This window comes from Larus michahellis, chromosome 4, assembly GCF_964199755.1.
Source record: "Larus michahellis chromosome 4, bLarMic1.1, whole genome shotgun sequence".
Lineage (NCBI taxonomy): Eukaryota > Metazoa > Chordata > Aves > Charadriiformes > Laridae > Larus > Larus michahellis.
This window is the reverse complement of record NC_133899.1, coordinates 6,506,657-6,527,314: the sequence shown is the minus strand read 5'-3', so window position 1 is coordinate 6,527,314 and position 20,658 is coordinate 6,506,657. Positions and strand designations below refer to the sequence as shown.

Sequence of the window (20,658 nt, the reverse complement as noted above, 5' to 3'; positions counted from 1 at the left end):
GTAATGCCCCAAAACTCTGGATCCCAGGACCCCCAGAAACACCTCAGACGATACCTGAGACAAAAGGAGCAAAGCAGATGTATTGTTGTTGTGTGGTTTTTATAACGATCCCTTCAACATGACCTCATTGTCATAATTACCAATTCCTTCATTCACTAAATGACAAAAAATGACCTGTTTCCTGTCGAGCTTTTAAAAATTTGAATGCAACTAACATTGCTACAACTGGGCAGTAGCTTCTCCCTGAACCCGCAGATGCGGAACAGCACATCCCCTTCGCCAGAGGAATCCTGGGCAACGCAACTCCTTCAGTGATAGCCCAGACATATTTTGTGTCTTTAGAAGGGGAACCCAAAGTTGGCCAGAAATGAAGCCAGCTGAATTACCGGTGCTTTTACCAACATAATAAGGAACAGAAGATCTTCACTCACAGAGCATCGCGTTACAGCAGCAGCAGCTGGGTTCATCTCTTTCTCCAGCAGGCAGCAAGCAATTCCACCCTTCTCATTGCAGTGGGGTTTACGGGTCCACGACACCCTGTTTCCCTACAAATTGATAAAAAAGATGCCGTTACAAAGCACGTTAACTAGTATACAGGGAGGAAAAGAAACGAAGTTGTCTGTGGGAACACTGGGTCGAATTCTCTTGTTCACTCCCAGCTATAGCACGCAATCCGTGTTTATTTACTTGCAAGTGCAAAGTGTGCCGTTTCAAATGCTCTCCCTCTGATGGATGCAGGCCCCTGCTGGATCGTGCTTTTAACTCTCTCTTTAGGGCTGTTTGTCTTTGGTTTTCAACTCTCGCATCATGCTATACGTTCACTGCACGTACCATGGCGTGTCAGGCTAGATCAGACTACAACTCGTCATACACTGCAACAAATTAAGGCAGCACGAGGGAGCCGCAGATACGTATCGCATGGCATTGGGAAGTTAATAAAACTTAGTTTGGTGGAAAATCTTCCGGTGTGTAGTAAGCATCCTTTGGATCGTGTTTCCTTCTCTGTTGTCTGGTTGGAATCTTTTTCTTTTCTTGTGTACAGTTTAAAACTTAAAAGGTAATTACGCTATTTAGAGGTATATGTTTAAATTAACATGTTTGTTGTTCCCACTGTTCCCTTAACAGACTAATTGGCTAGAAGTCGTCTTTGCAGAATTATTCCAACTCATTTTTATTTTATCACTTACTTTGAATTATTAGAAGGAGCTATTAACAGAAGAGGGGAAAGCTCTTGGTAACCAACGGAAGCTATCTGGGTATTTATTTAAAGGACGTTATGTTCCTAAGAGGGAGAAGCACATTTCAGGCTAATATAAGAACCACTGAAATTTTTAGCCCAGATCTCAGCTTCAAAGTCGCCCAGGCATTTCTTTCCTTTGCTGCCCACCTTACACGCTTCCCCAATTTGGGTCATAGGCATCGAGCAGCTGCAAAGAAAATAATTCCCCTTCCAGCCTCCATCCTTCCTTCGCAAGCCCGGTGTGTTGGAGAGAGCTCGGCAAACCTGGAGGAAAGAAAGGGTCTTGAACTCAGAGCACCAGAGGGACCAGCCAGGACGCCCGGGCCCTGCCCGTCACCCCGTCTGACTCCCCACGGTTTGTTTAGGCATCGGTTCAGGGAGACTCAAATCCACGTGGCTGACTCCCAGCGCAGGTAGTTTCACCGGAGTCAACTGAAAACAATAGGGCTGTTAAGCTGTTGGGAGTCGGAGCTGTACGAACGTGTTCCCTTCAATCTGGTGGCTGAACGGCAAACTGGAAAAAAATGATTCAGGTGGGGTTGAGCCCCAAACACAATGTTCTAGTGGAACAGACATAAAGTCACCCCAAAACTTTCATTTTGGATCGGCTCAGATCCATTTCATTGATCTAGAATGGAAGATTTCATATTGTTTTTAACCCGAAATTTAAACAACAAACAGTTCTAGCTGAAAAAAACCTCCATTTTAAAACGCCAAAATGAAACTTAAAGCAGTGACAATTTGCTCTCTTCCTGAGAAGTCTAATATTCTATTTATTGTGTTACTTTCAAAATAATAATGAACAAAAAAGAGGTTACCTTTGAAAAGGAAGTGGTTTAAGAAAGGTCGAAATGACAGAGTTTATTTTGAAAATACTGAAATGAAACATTTAAACTTTCCTGAGGAAAGAAATTCCCCCGATTTTCTTTCTGACAAAACTCTTCATTGCATTCAACCTGAATTTGCGAATAGTTTTCCACTTCGAATTGCACTTTTGGCAAACTTAGGCCATCCTGGAAAGATTCCACCAGCTCTGTTGAAACTGGCACATGCTCACATACTTCAGCGAATGAGAGATTTCATCCTGTAAAGTGGGGATAAGAATAAAACTTCCCCACTGATGGAGAAAAATCTATAGGGTTGGGTTGTTAATGCTTGTAACATATAAATGTCTAAGGCAGACACCAAAGGTTTTGGCTTCCCGAGGGATAACACTTCACAGAGAATGAAATTCTCCTCTTTGTCTTAATGGGAACTAGATTAGGTCTTCAAAGTCTTTACCAGTTAGATGAATAAAGAGCTAAAAGATAACACAAGCTTAAGTGCTTTAAAATTATGATATAGAAGGCCTCTAATTTGCAGTATTACAATATAGCTGTTTAGTTTAGTTTAGTTTGAAGTGATAAATGGACACGGGCGTTGCACAGGTGGCTGCGGTAGCGAGGCACGTAGGGGTTCCCACTGCGGCCATCGCACGGGGACGGTGTCCCGTGTCCTGCAGCAAACAAGGAGGATAATGCTCTCGGCTGCAAGAGGTCTAGTATTGCCCCTGTGCAGGTGTCACCTACCACCGTCTCGCTTCTCCTCTTCTCTTCCTGACCGGGAGGGGATTTCAGTAGGAAAGCCGGCGATCAGAATGTTTTGGGTGGAATTTTCCTGTTTCCTTATATGTGCCGTGTTGGAGACTGACTTTTGCTGCAGACTTGTAGCCTATGGCGGTGGGCAGGAGAGATGAGGCTTCACGGAAATGTGGAGCAAACGTACACAAAGAGAAAACGGATAAAACATTAAAATGACAGCTTGCTGAGGTGGCTTTTTGTCGGAGCGGCTTCAGCACGATCACAAAGCGATGTGCAGTAGTTGACATAGCTTGCTCCGATGCGGTGAAACAAAATCAATGCTTAGTTTGCCCCACTAGCCCAGGATTTGCTACGTGCACAAAATTTCCCAACCCGGCCACAACAGGTGTGCCAACAAAATTGCCAAGGTACAAAGAGATGTGTCTATACGGTAGGCTTGAATCAAACATCTAATCAAACTTTGTCGAGGTGGATCCAGAGGTTTGATCAATGAGCCGTGCTCTGCAGCTCAAGCCCGTTGTTAATTTTAAAATGCTTTTGCACCCCATGCAATGCGACAGCATAGATGCAGAAAACCATGTCAAAGTTAATAAAAAAAACCTCAGAGCCAGAGGAAGTCTAAGTGTTTGGGGCAAAATTCTGGCATCAGTAAAATCAATGGCAATACTCCCGCTCCCTTCCGCAGTGCCGGGTTTTCACCCTTTGCCTATGGAAAAGTCAGCGGATAGGCAATAATATGAACATCCATTACACTGGCTTTTATTCTGTAAAAGTCTTGGGTTTAAATTCTGAACATAATTTCCAATGAGCTTTTGTTTAGCTCACCAAGGTCAATTAATGTAATTCCAGAACTTCTGGATCAAGTTTTGTGTAGATCATTCTCTCTAATGCATCCATCTGTCATGAACTACTCACATCTTCTGTTTTCACTTAATTCCCTTTGAAGTTACCTGTATGCCTACAGTTAAGCTTCTTTTTAAAATCTTTACAGAATCAGGGACATATAGTTTTTGTAATTCTCCATTCAGCTGGTGCGGTAAGAGTAATAAAAAAGGGCTGTGATGTATGTAGAATTACATGCTGTGCTCTTCCTACGAGCTGCTGCGTTTCTATAGCTGTACGAAAAATCCTGTCTGCAGGGAATCTTGTTGCGGTTAAAAATCTATATTTTCGTTTTCTCCATTTGTTCTACAAAACTGAACTAACAGGCACAACAAACACACATACAAACGTGCAGACAAGTATTTAAGAACAGCAATCATACCGGGGAGGATGCTGGAAAAATATGCGCTTGTTTTAACCGGTGTAAAAGTATTTTTTCAGAGACTAAAAATGGAAAATATTCATGTGCTAATTACCACAGGACGTGCAAATATAGGAAGGGGGGTTTTTATGTGCTTTCAGAACTTACACGAGAAATGTTGTGTCATTTAATTCACATGTAGCATGAAACGTTAAATTTACATTCCTATTGGTTCCAACAAGATTATTTTCTCATCTCCAGAAAGAAATAATAAACACCCATAAATACAATAAAACCTGAGGGCATCACATGTTATTTTTTAAAAGGAAAAGATAACTTATCCTAGCTGCTGCCCAATATTTACGTCTTCCCTGTTTGTAGCTGTCCCTCAAAGCCCGAGGAGTTCATCAGGGAAGGCTCCTGCGAGCAGCGCGGGCGTCCACACGCGCCCCCAGCTGCGTCTCCCCACGGCAGCGAGACGGTACCCACTTGCTGCAACTGTGGGTGAAGAGGCGGGGGGGCGTGTGGAAAAAAGGTTTTAAATGACAGATGCCAACTTCCCGGTCTCTCATCTCTACGGACAACAGGGAAAACTGATCCTCCACTTTTTACAACTTCCAGTGAAAATTTCCCCAGCTCTTCCCACGCTTTATGCGTATCCCCGGTATGCCCAGGATCTCCCGTTTACCCACGGGCAAGTGTGACACCGCGTTTAACACAGCCTCGGTGGAAAAGCGCACCTTTTTGCTTGTTTTTTACTTAGGTAACAAAAAAAGCGCAGATTTCCCCATTTTGCACACAAAAGCAAGGCTTTGTGCACAGACTGACCCGGGGAGGGCTGGCAGCTCGAGGTGGCCCGGCTCCCCCGGCCCCGTGGGGCAGCCAGGACAGTCGTCTTCTCCCAGGCTTTTACCAAACCTGTCCCCTTCTGCCCCACCAAAGCGATGCTTTCGAGCACCAGCTTGGAAAGGCCTCATCTACCGCCGTGCCGAAGCAGTCAGGGCTCTTGTAAATAAATAATAGGCGCTCTGCTTTTCTAGCTCGGGTTATCCCACAGTAGCAGTTTCAATGTAAATCTTTTCCATTGCTACTCTTTTTTTTTTTTTTTTTTTTTTTTCAGCCTGCGTTTTTGAAACCCAGCACTTTTATTTTGCTCTTCCAGAAACGCCTGCTGTAAGACGCTGAGCCAAGACAGCCCTTTCCAACCGGGCGGTGAAAGAGTTAACAATGCCCTTTCATGCAAAACCACAAACAACTGGGGGGAAAGAAAAAAAAAAAAAAGAAAAAAAAAAAAAGAAAAAGAGTTTTTAACTGAGAAATGGAAATGATCCAAATACTAACCGAGAGTAACAGCACAGAGAGAGTATGAAACACACAAATCATCCTGGGGTTCAGAGTTGATAAAGTTATTAAAAAAGAAAAAAGGAAGGGGGGTGGGGGGGGAGAGAGAAAAAAACCCCTTTGTTTCTGCCCTATACCTTGAGGCTGTGGGAGCAGAGGAGGGAGAGCAGAACGAGTCAGACGGGAGCCCAGCGCAGAGCCCCATCCATCCCATCCATCCCATCCAGCCCCGCGGGGCTCCGGGCTGGTGCTCCCCAGCTCCTCTGCCGAGCTCTTGGGTTTGCTTGCATAAACTCGGCACTTCTTGGCCTTTTTTTTTTTTTAAATTATTATTATTAGCAAGTGGGAGAAGGGAGGCTTTTAACACAGGCGGGCTGGAGCCTGGATGCGGCCGGAGCACGGGGTGGGGTTTGGAGGGCCCCGCCGGCTATTGGGCCATCGGCTTAGCAACAGCACGGAAAGGGCCAACCCCAGCATTTTTAGAGCCGGGCCACCTTCCAAGGATGGGTGCCAAATGCTCCGCTCCTCTGCCAAGAAAACAAACAAGGGCACTTTTAAAAACTCCAGAGTTAAAGAGGTTTTGTGTTGTTTTTTTTTTTTTTTTTCCCCTCTTCTTCCCTTTTTTCTTCTCTCCTCCACAAGCTCGCCTCGCTCGCAGTTAATGATCTTTTTTCCCTTTCTCCCCGAGGTTCGGGTTTCAGGGAATTGTCACTGCTGCAGGTTTCAGGAGTCGCTTCCACTTTCCCCGGCTGCGGCAGCCTCCCCTCTCTGCAGGCTGGAGCAGGCTCTGGAGCTCAGTCAGCCCATTCCTCTTCAGATGCTGCAGGTTCCCCCCTTCCTTCCTTCCTTAACGGTAGAAATCTCTGCCGTCTGCATTAGCATTGAAATCTGCTCGCTATTGCCGGGCATTTATGTAACTTGCATAATTTACTACCTGTGTCACTCTCTCATCTCCTACCTCTTCATTCATTTCAAGCCTGCTAAAGAAGTGCAAGAAGAAGCACAGAGACTTCAATAGGCAAAAAAAGTGGCTTGTAGCAGGAAACCTTTTTTTTTTTTTTCCTGCAGAGAAAGAAGAAAGAATTTTGGAATTCTCGTTTCCTTTTATTAAAGACATATTTTTACATTATATTTTTAATGCAGTCTTTCTTACATATTCGTCTGTGGGATTGCTGAAGTTGGGGTAGAGCCAAACATTTGCTAAAGAAAAAATATGGACTACGGTTTTTACCAGCTGAGAAACGTGGAGGTCCATACTGTGACCCCAAATCTCTTCTTTCCCTGTGAAGGAGAAAAGCAAGAGAAAGTCAAGAGCCCATTTCCAAGGAACACCGAGTGTCTTCAGGTCCCGGTGGCTTAGCGCCTACCCAGAGAGAGCTCTCGCCTTGCAACCTGGCTTTTATGCGCTAAAGGGGAAAAAACCGAAATTGAGATTTCTCTTGCTGTTGCTGTTGTTGTTGCTGTAAGACACTTTGGTAGGAGGTGAAGCCAAACGGTACCTCTTGGGAAATAAACACTTCACAGAGAAAGGCCTAAAGAGGCCAATACTGCAGCCCTTTTCTCACGCCAGTCATTCCATTCATTTCAGAGACGGGGCTCACATGAGCGAGGCTAGCAGGGTCAGGCCTTTATTTGCACACGGTAGCACCTCCAAAGGTTAAAGGATGTCATTTGCAGTCATGATCCTGTTTCACTTCTACCTCTGATTTACTGGGAAACCTCGAGTAAATCACTTAAGCTCTCTAAGAGCAAGTTTACCCAAGTGCAAGAACGTTCTGAGCCTCCAACGGTATTTGTGAAGGGCTTTGAGGCCCTTGCAGGAAAGATGGACTTGCAAGTTATCGGTGTAGCTGATTTTATGGAAATAAATCTAAGTTTCTGTGTTTACGCGTACGTCCCAGCTGCATCCCAACCTCCTGTCTGCATAAGAGTGGTTATACACCACAATCTACTTGGATTTCATAGGAAAAATATGCAGGAAAACAGCTTGAAAAGGCATCTCGCTCAATTGCAGGCACGTCCCTTGATCCAGAGAGCTGGGCTTTGGGCATGCAATATGGTGCATTTCATTCTCAGAAAGGTTTTGTCTGATATATTGGGGGATATGTTTCTGCAGCTGAATGCTTAAGCTGAAACCGTAGTTCGCTGGTGGTCCATGCGCTATTTGCTTTCTCCAACTACTCAAACATCCGTTGTCATAAAAACTGAGCTGGAGAAGATTTTTCTGAATAGCAAAGAAACAAGATGACGGCAACTCGTGCGGTTGTGACTGTGCTCCCTGTCCTAGGCAGAACTAGGAAATATATGAAAAACAACAGGAACCATGCAAAAAAAAAAAGAGTTTGGGTAAAGGTTCACTGCAGGGAGAAAAGGGAAGGGGCTTCCTTTTTATCTGTACTGGTTCTGCTTATCTTTTACTAGAGGTTGTTTTTAGCGATGAGGAAGTAGAATAAGAAATCCATTTGTTTTTCTCATGACACAGCAAAATACACAACCTAATAACTCAGAATAACATCCCTTCTGCCCTAAAGAACTAACCTGACAAAATTAAACCAAGACTTTATTCAGATATTGCCCAATTCAATAGTAAATTTCCACTCAGCTGAAAAGGCTTCGCATAAAGCCTTCGTGTGGGAACCCAGCAAGTTGAAGCAACATCATAAATGCTCGATATTAATTCAGGACTAGGGTCTTAATTATTTTTCGTTCATTATTTAGGCGAGCAAAGTGCCACGTATTTTGATGGGAATTTACAGAAGGACTACAAAAGAGGACAAAACGCCTTGGGCACATAAGGGGAGCTGGATCAACCTGCAGGCCTCGCGCCAAGGGTCGGCCGATACGCACTGAAGCACCATTTATCACCGTGCTTTCCCCAAGAACGGCTTCCCCTCGTGTGCTGCCGGCTCCAGCGTGTTCGAAACAACTCCACCACCCTCTACAGCACGTGTTACAGCCACCTGAAACTGTATTGTATTTAAGGGGTACATACATTGTGTCGGTAATTCCTATAGAGCCATAATCGGTTTTATAACACCTGGTTACAGTAGGTAGTATAATTTGCCAAGAACTTGATATGAATGCATTTCATAACATGCTTTATATAATCCATTATTAGAGAACATTGCTGCATCTGTAATTATGTTTGCAAATGCATTTTATTGAGTTCTACATAAAAGTATGCAGTACTCAAACCAGCTCTTAGGCTGCAGGAGTATATATACATATATACTTTGCTTCTTTCCATATATTTCTTTTTTTCCTGTATAGTCAACACTATAAAGGGGAAAGTGCAAAATTTAGCCTTGATTTCCCAGCAGACTCCAGCCCCTGATCCAAGCAGCCTTGAACTTGGGGACAGTTCAGACCTTCGCTGGAATCCTGTCATTTTTATCTGCCTTAGTTCTACACAGCAAAAGCGATTATGTGAGTTCTGGCTTCAGGCTGATCGAATCTTTCAGTGTCTCTTCTGCCGCTGACACCACTGTGAGAGGCACAAATCGCATTTGGTACAGGCTTACGTTTACCTGCAGAACCCACACGGGTAACCGAGCCGGAATCTACCGCAGTTGGTGCTAGAAATGTTAAATACAGTCTCATTTCCCAGTCTCATTTTGGCAAGGCCTGAGCCAGGGAGAACCTGGTTTGACTGTCACATCCCAGATCGACTTGGAGTGACCAGCAGCTTTGGGAGGGGAGCTGCTTTCACCGCTCCTGACGCCCACTGGGCTAAGTGCAAGCAGTGGAGCTTAGCCTCTTGCCTCCGCATTTCCAAGAAAAGCTCTCCTTTACGTTGGTAATTTGCAGGAGTCAGGCAGCGCAGACAGCAGCAGCATCTTTTCTCGTACTGCCTTTCCAAAAAACGACCTTCCACTCTGGGTTGATTATTTCATCCGAAGCCAGAGTCCGAGACCATCACAAGCCCTTACACAGACTGAGCAAACCTACTCCCATGCTCATCTCTCCTGAGACAGTCATCTGTTGCGTACTTTAAAAAATACAGAACACGCGAGTTTTGGCGCATTTTCTTCTCGTGCATGGAAATACGGTAGAAATGTGGTAAAAAGCTCAGACAAGGTAAATTAATTATAGTTCAAGCCTTTTTCCATTTATGGTGAGCTTTCTCCTTCCTTCCCAGCCCCCCAAGGAATTGCTCTGTAAAACACTCTCTCTAATAGGTTTTATCTCATTCTGCCTTGCCTCCATTTTCTCCAGCTCCTCTAGTGAATATTTGTCTTTTCTACCTGCTGCCCAGTTAAATCAGCCTCGGAGGCGGTGACATATGCCAGATCGCGGGGGCTGTCACTTTAATTCCCTGTGCTCATATTTTTCTCCTCCTAGTGGGGTGCTGGGGGCAGATGTTTGGAGAAGGGACCCCTTTGCTGCCTTGGCACACTGAAGTCCTGACGTGAGCTGCTAGTTACGGGAGTCGAAATCCTGGCCCTGCTGACAGTATCCAGAGTAAAACAGCCGGCTTCTCCCAAGCGCAGTTGAGTGCAGGTTCTAGACATTAGGAAGGAAACCTTACACGCCACCACAGAGAGCTTCAGGAGCACTTTCTTCTCGTTTCAACTCAACTATCTTGTCTAATTCCTGCCTGAAGGCATAGGCCTCCACACGGCATGCGTGCTAACACTGGTTGGCTCCCATCCTTCAGCCTTCCACAAAAGAGCTATTTTCCCATCTGCTGGAGGGAAGAAAGAAACCAAAGAAACTGTAGTCTCCACCCCACCATTGCATGGATCACAAGGGGCTCCAAAGCATTGGTGACTCCCGATTGCTCCACTGCAGCTCAACCGGCTCAGGACAAATGTTGATGAGACCTCATGAGGGACAATGGCTGGATGGGTGGCACATCCCCTGTAGCTCCCTGCAATGGGCAGTGGCTGCTCCGGGGCCAAATCATGCTGTAGATAAGCCAACAGGTGTATATTCTGCACCTTCTCTCCTCCTCAGGGAAGGGAGTGGATGTGTCCTTCTCCTCTAACGCAGACCTGCTGCCCAAATCCACCTAAGGCAGGTTTTGAACAGCTTGTGAGATTTTTTACTGTATGGGATACATGATACACCTCAAAGACTTCTGAAATGAATGGCAATATCTCCATTGACTTCCCATGGCTTTAATGGGAATCTTGACTTTAAAAATTTCACTGGGACAAAACTCCAGTCCCTACTTGGCTTCTTAGAGGTGTCAGTAATTTTTCTGCCATCTGACTGGGAGAACCTATTCTTCTGCCGGCAACTTTTCTCAGGAGTAAAGTGAAAACCTAAAGCTTCTGACGGTTTGCTAAAAACCCCCAGCTACATAAACCCTCTTTCCTCTCTGGCACCATATGGAGCATCCCTAATCTAAGTGTTCCTCAGGGCAGTGGAAATTTAAGGCTTAGCCAGATGAAAGCCTGATAGAACTAAATAACCATGATTTATTAGTGGGCTACATTTTGGGTTTTAAACTGGTTTATCAGGACAATACCAGAAGGGGGAAAACAGTCAAACCACCCATTAATGAAGGCACAATGGCAGAAGCAAACAAATCGTAGCGCCTGCCTGGTGGGATAGAGTGAAGTGGACCATGCCCTCTCATTACCCTGCTGTCCGCCTACACCCAGATCAGGGGAGACCCTTACACACCGCTGTCCTAAAAAAAAAAAACAAAAAACCAAAAAACTTTGTTGTTCCTTCTGGGAAAGATACAGTTCCCAACACCACACCTTTCTTTTCCAGCTAGAACTTAACACCATCTCTAAACAGACAATGATATAACACACATTTCTAAGTGCGAGTGTCCAGGGAGTGATAAATTGAAGGTTTGGGTTTTAGTTACATTAATAATGCATATAGAAATGCTATTTGAAAATAAGAAAGTGATACATTTTATGCCGTGCAGTTTGTGGGGCAGGAATGGAAAGAAGAAATGGAGTTCTACGTTTCCCTTGTAACGCTGGGTCAAGGTGACTCCCAGCGTAAGCTGGAACAGCCCCACTGGCAACCTCCTACGCACCTACATCGTGTTGCTCCAGCTCCTCTCCCCAGCTTAGTCATTTCTCCAAGCATATCGAGGGGGAGAGCTGGGAGAGATAAGGCACAGGATTGCCTGGGGCATGGCATGAGGACTCTTTCCACTCCTTCCGTCCTGTCTCCCGATCAGAGTACAGGATTTCAGTGGGAAAACTGTGCCTAAGGATGTAGACGTAAATCATGGAAGAAACGGCTGGAGCAGAGCCTTCAATTTGTTATTACTCAAAAGAACACAAGCAAACTGTTTCTACTGAACTCCAGTGGCCACACAAACTCCACACAAAAGCAGCGTGCGAACATTCACGTTGCAGCATGAGTTTGCTCCGGCCGCACCAGCAGAAGACGGCAGAGCATGGGCAAGCGAATCCTGCACGGTTAGGGAACGCGTGCCTGACTCTGCTCGCCTCATTTTACGAGTGCTTGATTCACCCAGCGAACAAGGAGTCCGAGCACGAAGGCAACTGGGAAACGAACCCGCAGAACGCTGCACCCCTTGCGAGAAGGACTGCTCGCACGTACGGCTGCTTTTACCGGCGGCTGTCGTGACAGAAAACGGCCGTGATGCACTTGGGGATACTTTCTATGAGATGGGAACGGGGCATTGCTTAACAAAGCAAGGCTACAGGCTTCCCAGCATACCACTGCGCTGGCAATTAAATAAGCCTCTGAGCCACATGTGACTGTGCCTTAAGAAATTAGTGTGATTCAGAATGATTTGGGTAGAGGAAAATATTCCCTTAAAGGATCCTGCCTGGGCTGCTCAATGCACGGAGGGTGGGAGAGGAGAGTTTCCCAGTCCTTGTGCAAAGGTGAACTCTGCCCAGAAAGAAGAAATCCGAGCCCACTGCAGCCACCTAAGGGCATTCCACCAACTAAAATGGAAAATTAATTAAGAGAGTGAATCATTTTCTGAGACTTACTCAGTTTTGTAAAGCTTTAGCGTTCGTCTTTTCTGTCAGTAGAGAAGCCCTTGATCCAACACAGTGTTTACAGCCACGTTTCCATAGAGCCCTGGCGTGCAGAGCCAGCTTGTGCGAATGACCTGCAAGACCTGTTTACAGACCTCCATTACAGAGCCTCTCATTTTCTTGGATGATTATCCTAGGTGTCAAATAAAGCTAGATTACCTGTTTTATGTCTTAGAATGATAAGCAAGCCAAAGCAAGTCATTTGGCTCATGTAGTTATGCAGGTATACCTAGATATATGCACACATACATTATTCCAAACACTCAAGGCAATCTCACAGCCTTTCTTGTTGAGATTTCGAAATCTTTCCATTTTACCAAAACGTCCCTCTTGGTAAGGCGATGCTGGAGTTTCGGCTTCTCTTGGCTGAGCTGCAGAGCTAGTTTGCAAGAGTTAATAGAGGATGGCGAGGGCACAGCACCGGGGTCTCAAGGGGGCAAGAAGCCCTTCTCCCAGAGGACCGGTATGGTCCTTGCTGATGGAAGGGGTGTCTCATTCACGACACGGCTTGGCTCAACGGCGGTGCCTGTGATGCTAACAGGAGGCGGAGGGGAAGCATGTGCTGACAGAGCTCATTGCTGGGAAGCTTATAAATGATTCCTGGCACCACAGTTGGCAGTGGCCAGTGTTACCAGTCCTACCATTGCATAACACCTGCACTTTGCCACAATCACCAAAACAATCAAGCCAGAGGAGCATGCTAACGCTTGTTGGAGAATAAACTCAGCAGTCACTCTAATATCACACACTTTTCCAGCTTGCAGCTCCACCTCCTTCGCCTTCTCTGCCCTGGGACGAGTGGGCTCCTGCGCCGGTCCCCGGAGGCCCCACCTTCCCGGGCGTGGTGGGGACCCATCCCTGCTTCCCCTGGGCAGAGATGTGCTCAGGCTTCGGGATGCGCTGACTCAGTGATGCACGGCTGATTGCGAGCGGCAGTTTCAGCCAGCCAGCCAGCTCCAGCTAGTGTATAATATGCATTTACCAACAAACAGACACAACCACAAGCTTCTTTTATAAATGGATTCCAGAGCCCGGCCGGCGGAGAGCTGGCTCGGGCTGGAGACTGGCACAGTGCAAATGAGGGTACGTGGGAGGCCTGCGCAACGATGGCCTTTGCGCTCCCACAGCTTGGGTCAGCTAAATTCTCAGCGAAGCCCCATTCCTCAGCATAATCGAGGGATGCTCAGAGGCTGCTCTAATTAAAACAGATTGCCGCAGCCCCGGGGAGGCTGTTACAGGAAAGGGAGTTCAGCCGGACCTAGGGAAGCTCTAGGAAAACCCCCTTTCTCTTCCACCTCTTCTAATATACTACTTCATGCCCTCAAAGGATCCACTTCTCAAAGGTACGCCCTAAAAGCCAACAGATTCGAGTCCCTGCAGGACGAGCCCCAGACGGAAGTAGCCCTTGCAAGAGTCTCAAGTCCTCACTTGAGAGCAGCTCGCTCTCCTTCCCCAAAAAAGATGTTCTAGCTGACGTGCTGCTCCTCTCAACCGATGAGGCAATATCCCCTGAGAAGAGAGGGTGTCTCTCGCATAGACAAGCTATTCAGAGACTGCTGGGCCCGATCCAAAATCAATTGAAGTACATGGCGAGCCTTTCCACTGATTCCAAAGAGGTTTGAATTAGGCCCAAACGTCAAAGCCAACACCATAAACTCTGCCTGGAAGCCAATACGCAGCCAAGTACCGATTCCTCAGCATCGGTGTCATGTGCTTCCAGCGAGATACCCCGCTTACTCAGCAGGATGCCTTCAGCACCGGCTCCTCCTTTCCCAGAGGATTTAGCTCCCTTTACTGCATTGCGGTTCTCAAGTCTCCAGGTGACAAAAAACCATGGATTAAGAGCACCAAGGCCCACAGGCACGAGGAAAGGTCACAGCACTCGCCACCAGGCAGAGGTGGGGTGGGGAAAAAAAGGCCAAAAATCAACAAACCAACAAAGTTCCTACGCACAAGGAAGGGGGTCTCCGAGCTCACGGCCAATTACGTTAAACAGTGGAAAAATCTTTATTCCTCCGCAACCAAATGGAGCAAAATGATGACACAACGGCCTCAGTACTTTAATCAGCAGGACAAGTCAAGCCTTTTATTCCTTTGTATATTCCAGTCAATGGAAAGTTATTGCTTAATTAACCCCCTTGAATGAATACCTGATAATTAATAAACCCATATACTGTACCCCAAGGCTCTGAGTTTAAGAAATCTCTTCTGTTCAAGTATGAAAAAAGAAAACATGCTGAACTAATGGGAAATAATTCTGGTAGAAGGCAAACCAATTAGGATTAGTGAATTCCATTTCATTTAAAGTTCCAAGATAGAGAAGTAATTTATCTAGTAAATTAATAGTGTTAGTGACTTTCCTAATATATTAGCAAGTCTTTCGTATCATATTAGTGAAAACCAAGCTGGCTAATACAATAAAAGACTTATTATAAAGGTATGAAGGTTACTAATGTGATAAGATTTTTGCATCCAATTAGTATTAAAAGAACGCTGCTTTAAAATGGACTTTTATATTTATTTATATGATTACCCAGCCTACTGTAGAGGCCACAACTTTTATCTCAGCAAATTACTAATTCTCCTCCCAAATTTGGAGCTGCTGCGTGTTACGTTCCTCATGCAAAACTGCCTGCACGCCTGTATCTGCAGATCTGCATGGATAACTGACCCAGGTTATTTGGTCTGGCTGCATTGTGTTTAGCACAACACTACAGTGGTTTTGCATTCTCCCAGCTTTGGATCAGCCGGAGACCGGTCGAATCAGATACAGCAGCCTTTAGGCAAAACAATTACGCTGAAATTATCATATGGCAGCAAGCCAACGCCCCGTCTTGTCTGGTATCCTGTCTTCATCAGTTACTGGATCCTCCCACCCTTCTCTGGAGCAAGGTGAAAAATACCTGCCGCACCGAGCTGACGGAATAACCGACTTGTACGGGCATTTCTTCAGAGCCTAACCAGACAGTGGCTTCCTGACTGAAACAGCAAGGTTTATCTCCTTTTTAAAATCCTGAATTATAAACTTTATTATTATAATACAAACCCACGTGACTTATCCCCAACTAAGGCTATGCTAATGTGTCAGTGAGTTCCAGAGGTGACTTTTCAAGGGCGTGAAAAGGTATCTGCTTTGGTTAATTTTATAACGTGCTGTCTTTTACACTGTATGATCAGCTATCATATGAACACAGCTCGCTTTTTTTTGGCGAAAGATCTCAGCTACCTCCCAGTGCCTTTGCTGTGGGGTGCAGTAGCAAAAGAGCAGCTTTGCCTTCAGTGCCAACTGCAACCAAGGGTGCACACGGCGGCACACAAAAATGGGAAAAAAGAAGAACCAAAAAGAGGCTTTGCTACACTTTTTTGACCCATTGTTGCCCAAATGGGTAAAATTTTGGATCTGCAGATAGTTCTTTATTCTTACCAACAGTTCTGGAGTATCTGCCTCTATATACGGCTTTGCAGTGTGTTTATGCACTCTTGGGAAAGAAGGTTTTCAGATCACCATAAAATGCCTTCTTATGGGGTTGGCAGTAGAATCGTACAGAATCGGAAACGTGCACGTGGGTACTTAGAAATCATTTGTATTAGAGAATATAATTGGTGCTATTTTTCATCTTTAAAGTTCCTGCAAGAGTAGTTTTCTGAGGTAGATCAAATTAGTAAAGTAGAAACAGATGCAGTCGATTGTCCATCGTTCAGGTCGAGGTGCGGGTGCTAAAGACTGATCACAGTCAGGGGATGTGAACGTGAGAAGATATATTCCTGCACATTCTCCGAAATCGGAGCCGTGACTGATCTGATTCATCTCGTATCCTTAAATCACTGGAAATTGCCATAGTCTGGATTTCAGACTTACGTCCCGCTATTTCACCCCCATGAAAAGCACATCTTATACACCAGCCTGGAATTTTGCCTAGCTTTGCAATCCTCACACCACCGTAAGCTCCAAGCCAGGGACCGTGCAGGGCAATCCCAGGTGTGCGCAGGTGAGATATGCTGGGTTTATACCCATACATGAGTATAAGGAGCTGAAAAGATTAGGATAAATTCCACCCGAGAAGACAACACACACTTATTTTTTTTCAGCCCCCTCCCATAAATTCAGACCAAGGGAATTCCTGGTGAGGAATTCCTGGGAATTCCTCAGTCTTTTAAGAACGCTAAAACTGCATCTTTTGCTGCAGCAGGCAACCTGAGCCATCATCGAGACAATTGCTACTGGTAAATTTAATACAGAACCTCTACCTCCCCGAGTGTAGGAAGAATAATTACGCAAGCACATTAACAGGTATATTTAACTTAATAACTCATATATTGCCCTTGTGGGGGTGAGAAAGGATCCCACATCATTAGACCGGCATATAGCTAGCCAAATCTGTTCATGTCCCTCTTTTTGACACGTCAGATCACGACCATCATTTCTGGATGGAGCCATAGCAAAAAATGGAGTTATTGAAATTATTTCAGGGTAGAGGCAAAAAGGAGGGAACAGGGACAGCAGAAGGGAGTGAGGAAGTCAGAGGGAAAAATAGGAACAAAAAAGAGTAAACAGAAACAGAGAGACAAGCAGGACTAGGCACATCAGGTATCTTTTAAGTCTACGAGCTCTACAGACCTCATCGGGGAGAAGGCATAAGGTAGGGACAAGGCTGGGATGGAGGCTTGGGCCATAGTAACGGAGAGCTGGTGGTCCAGGGTTTGAGCCGACCCCTGGAGCAGACGGTGAAGGAGACCGAGGTCACAGGAGGCACCAGCGGAGCTGCTGGAAGAGCAGCTGGAGAAGGAGGAAGATTACCGGAGAGCAAGGAGTTATGGATGCCATAGGGAGGAAAAAAATAAAATGACTGACTGTCAAACCAGCACATAAAATGAGACAGCTGAAGAGAGAGGTCAGGGGAACAACAAACAGCAGGGCGGCTGTGGGGGGTGGGGAAAGCGAGCACAGTCGTAGGAAATCAGATGATGATTTGATAAGGGAAACTCAGATGCAGAGGTCAAAGGGGAAAAAGTTGTTGGCGAAAAATAGGTCAAGGGAGCAGCCTGCCTTCATTATTTTGCTTTTCAAACCTTTAATTTAACAGTGCACAAAATGACATTTGTATTTCCCTGCAACGCTGATGTAAAAATAGGCATAATCCTGGTTTTGTGACGATTAATGCAGTGTGAAAAAGATAATTAAATGAGGCCTGGCGTACTTTTGCTTTCTATGCCTCACTGCTACCTTCCGCAGCTCCTGCAATCTCCTTGAAAATGTACCAGGCTCTTCTACCACCATTTTATCACTTTTCCCGCGTTAACTTAGACCTTTAGACCAGGAACAATTCCTCAGAGGGGGCAGAGCAGGAGCGAGAGCTGTGGCGTGCCAGCACACCGTCTGCTACCTCCGACTCGTGTCGTTACACGGCCCTTATATAAATTCCAGCACGTAAAGTCTTTTACTGGTAATGCTTACTCCTAATTAGCTAGTTCATGTAATAACAGCAACTTTTACCCCTTCTTCTGGTTAGAAAAAACCTTTGGCAGCTGAGTTCACTATTGAAGGTGATGCACTTCACCAGCCCACCGTTTGAAATCTCGTTCCCGAGAAGCACGGGAGGGGAGCAGGGAACAGAGGCGTTCGGAAAACATTAAAAATACCCTGTAAAAAATATTTGCATATTTGTAGAAAATAGTTTTTTTAAAGTTCTGCTTTGGAATTTTATCTCTATATTTTTGCCATTACAAAAAAATTAAAACATTAAAAAAAGGAACCAAATGCCTGAAAAAAGTCTTTCATAATTATTTTCTTTGCTGATGGCCTAGAAATTTGCTGGATTTGATCTGAAACGAACTGCAGACAAACGTCAGCTTACTCCTGACATCGTCAGAAATGGATTTTCTTCCTTTGTGCTGCCCCATACATAATCAAATCCACATTCAAAATACATAATGGCCTGCTGGTTTGAAATTATTGCTTGATCCTACGGCTGTGGAAAAGCAGTGGAGTCAGCCAGTGTTTCTTTGGGGTGCATCAGCGGCAGAGGCAGGACTAGAACTGAAGACACTGCAATACCTCCCTCTTCTCCTTCCAGCTCCCAAAGCAATAAAACCTTTCTATGCTAAATTAGACTATTGATCAGTGGCTACCATTCCTAATGGACATCCTGTCTCTCACGTCTGGGATTAGGATGTTCTTTCTGCTGCTGGATAATCTTAGTACTGTACAGTTGCTCTTTCTCTGCTAACGACTCGCTACAAGAAGAAGTATTTCCCGGTTGCTTTTGGTTTTTTGTAAAATCTCCTCAAGCAGGCTCACGTGAGAGGAGCTAGCGACAGCAATCTGTGATCTAATGCTATCTGATCACGTTCAATCTAACTACCAGGTACGTGTTTTATTTTCTATGAAGGGATGTTACATCATTAAACCACCATCTGCAACATGTTATAAGATACTTTGATAATTCAAGCTATCGTCATAATATTCATTAGAAAGCAACAGAAGAAAAAAATAAAGCCAAACCTTTCTTCCTGTTCTGGTGATGGTCAAATGATAAGCACGAACCGAAAGTCACACCCGCCAAACTTCTGAAAAAGTCAAATACAGCCTGCGTGGGCAAGCTTTAAGCTAGGGTAGCCCCAACGCAACCAAACTCAAGCTCTCTGGGATTACAGGAGAACTGGGGCAAGAGACTCCTTTCCCTGTGACCCAACACCCACACGTGCTCTCACACGACCAGGTGAACATACGCCACGTGCTCAGCAAATCCTGCGTTTTGGCGCAAAGCGGTCAGGCGGCGAGTGGAGACGAGACAAGAGAGTCCATAGAGCAGTTCCCCAGCTCTTGGCCACGTCTGAAGGCTGCCGGGCAAGGAAGATAATGGGAACAGCACGAGATAGCCTCAATACGTCTCTACCCCTTCCAGACAACATCGCTTTAGGGCAGTTCTTACAGATTCTTTCTCTTTTGGCCAGGGAAGAAGATGACACATCAATCAATGTTTTGCTACCTCAGTTGTAACCCTGCAGTGACTATATCATTATTGCCAGACTCAGGGCAATTTTAACCCAGTTCACTGAAATCTCCGAAATTCGCGCACAGCTTTTGTCTGCAGATGCAACTATTCTGTTTTCACCCATCTTTTTTCCTAGTCGGAAAACGGCCGATAGCAAGCCAGGCTCTCAGGCTACGTCCCGGTAGCTGACTTGGCGTGTCACAGGTTAGCAAAGGGGAAAAAAGGAACCGTATCTCTGGCGAAGGCACCCTAAACTGGATCGTGCTAAACGTCAAGCACCGGTGGTGAATTAGCAGCCCTGCCACATGGCTGGAACAGTGGGTGTATTGGAGAGAGAAGCTAGCGCACTCCCTGCCTTCTCTAAAGCCCACCACCAGTGCCCAAACGGACGTCGAGAGAGGGCCTTTTTTTCTTTAAGTCTAAGCTGTTTTCTACCGCATTGTGGCCCGCAACTCGGCACGCAAAGATGAACTGTGGCATTCCGAGATAGCGACAGCTGCTGAAGAAACACTGCGCTGTAAACACGCAATGATGCAGTGAACTGGCAAATCCATATGGCTGGAAAGATGACGAGGAGGAAGAAGACAGAAGTATTTCAGGCTTTTTTTGGAACAAAGTAGATACTCAGTCGCTTGCTTCAGCTTACATGCCCTGATCACAGCTTTTTTCTTTAACAGAAAAAAGTTTTATATACACACATAAATAAATATATATTTATATATATGTATTTTATATATATATTATTATCCTAGGATTGATCTACATGTGGCTGGAGAAGCAGAGGTGATATTTTCATATAGTACCATATTTCTGCTTCTTATTTCTTTGAGCTCTTTGGCTGAATAACTGATGTCTTGGAATTTTATTTTCACAGTACTAGCTCCTTCAAGCATCCCCCTAAAATCTATGTGCAGTTCTCCCCTCCCTTTTTCTGTGCAGATGGATAATCTCTGCACAAATACACCAGGGAAAGGTCAATCACTCACTTTTGCAGTGTCATCAGTCACGGGGGATGCTCTGTGTGTCAGAATAAATGAGCGTGGACAGGATGGACGTAGGACATCACTGAGGGAGACCCCGAAACCACATGGAAATGTTTATACAGCTTATATATGCCCTCAAAATTGATGGATCTCAGCAAGCAGACACATCCATTGCTTTTAAAAATGCTGATAAATCCAAGTCCGTGACACACGCTTCTTAGGAAAGCAAGTATTATGGCTTTTTAAAAAACTGAATGAGGAAATGGAAACTTGCAGTCAGATCAATCCCC

General features: G+C 45.3%; 1 long non-coding RNA gene across 4 annotated transcripts in view; it reads right to left on the bottom strand.

Annotated features, from left to right (window-relative positions):
• The window catches only part of LOC141741798 (uncharacterized), a 201,610-nt gene that overhangs the window by 13,607 nt on the left and 167,345 nt on the right, over positions 1–20,658 (bottom strand). For all 4 annotated transcript variants that reach the window (XR_012586474.1, XR_012586473.1, XR_012586472.1 and 1 more), the window contains 3 exons: positions 2,809–2,977; positions 1,388–1,504; positions 432–545 (listed from right to left, as the gene is read on the bottom strand). This is a non-coding gene — a long non-coding RNA (uncharacterized LOC141741798). The remainder of the gene's footprint in view (positions 1–431; positions 546–1,387; positions 1,505–2,808; positions 2,978–20,658) is intronic.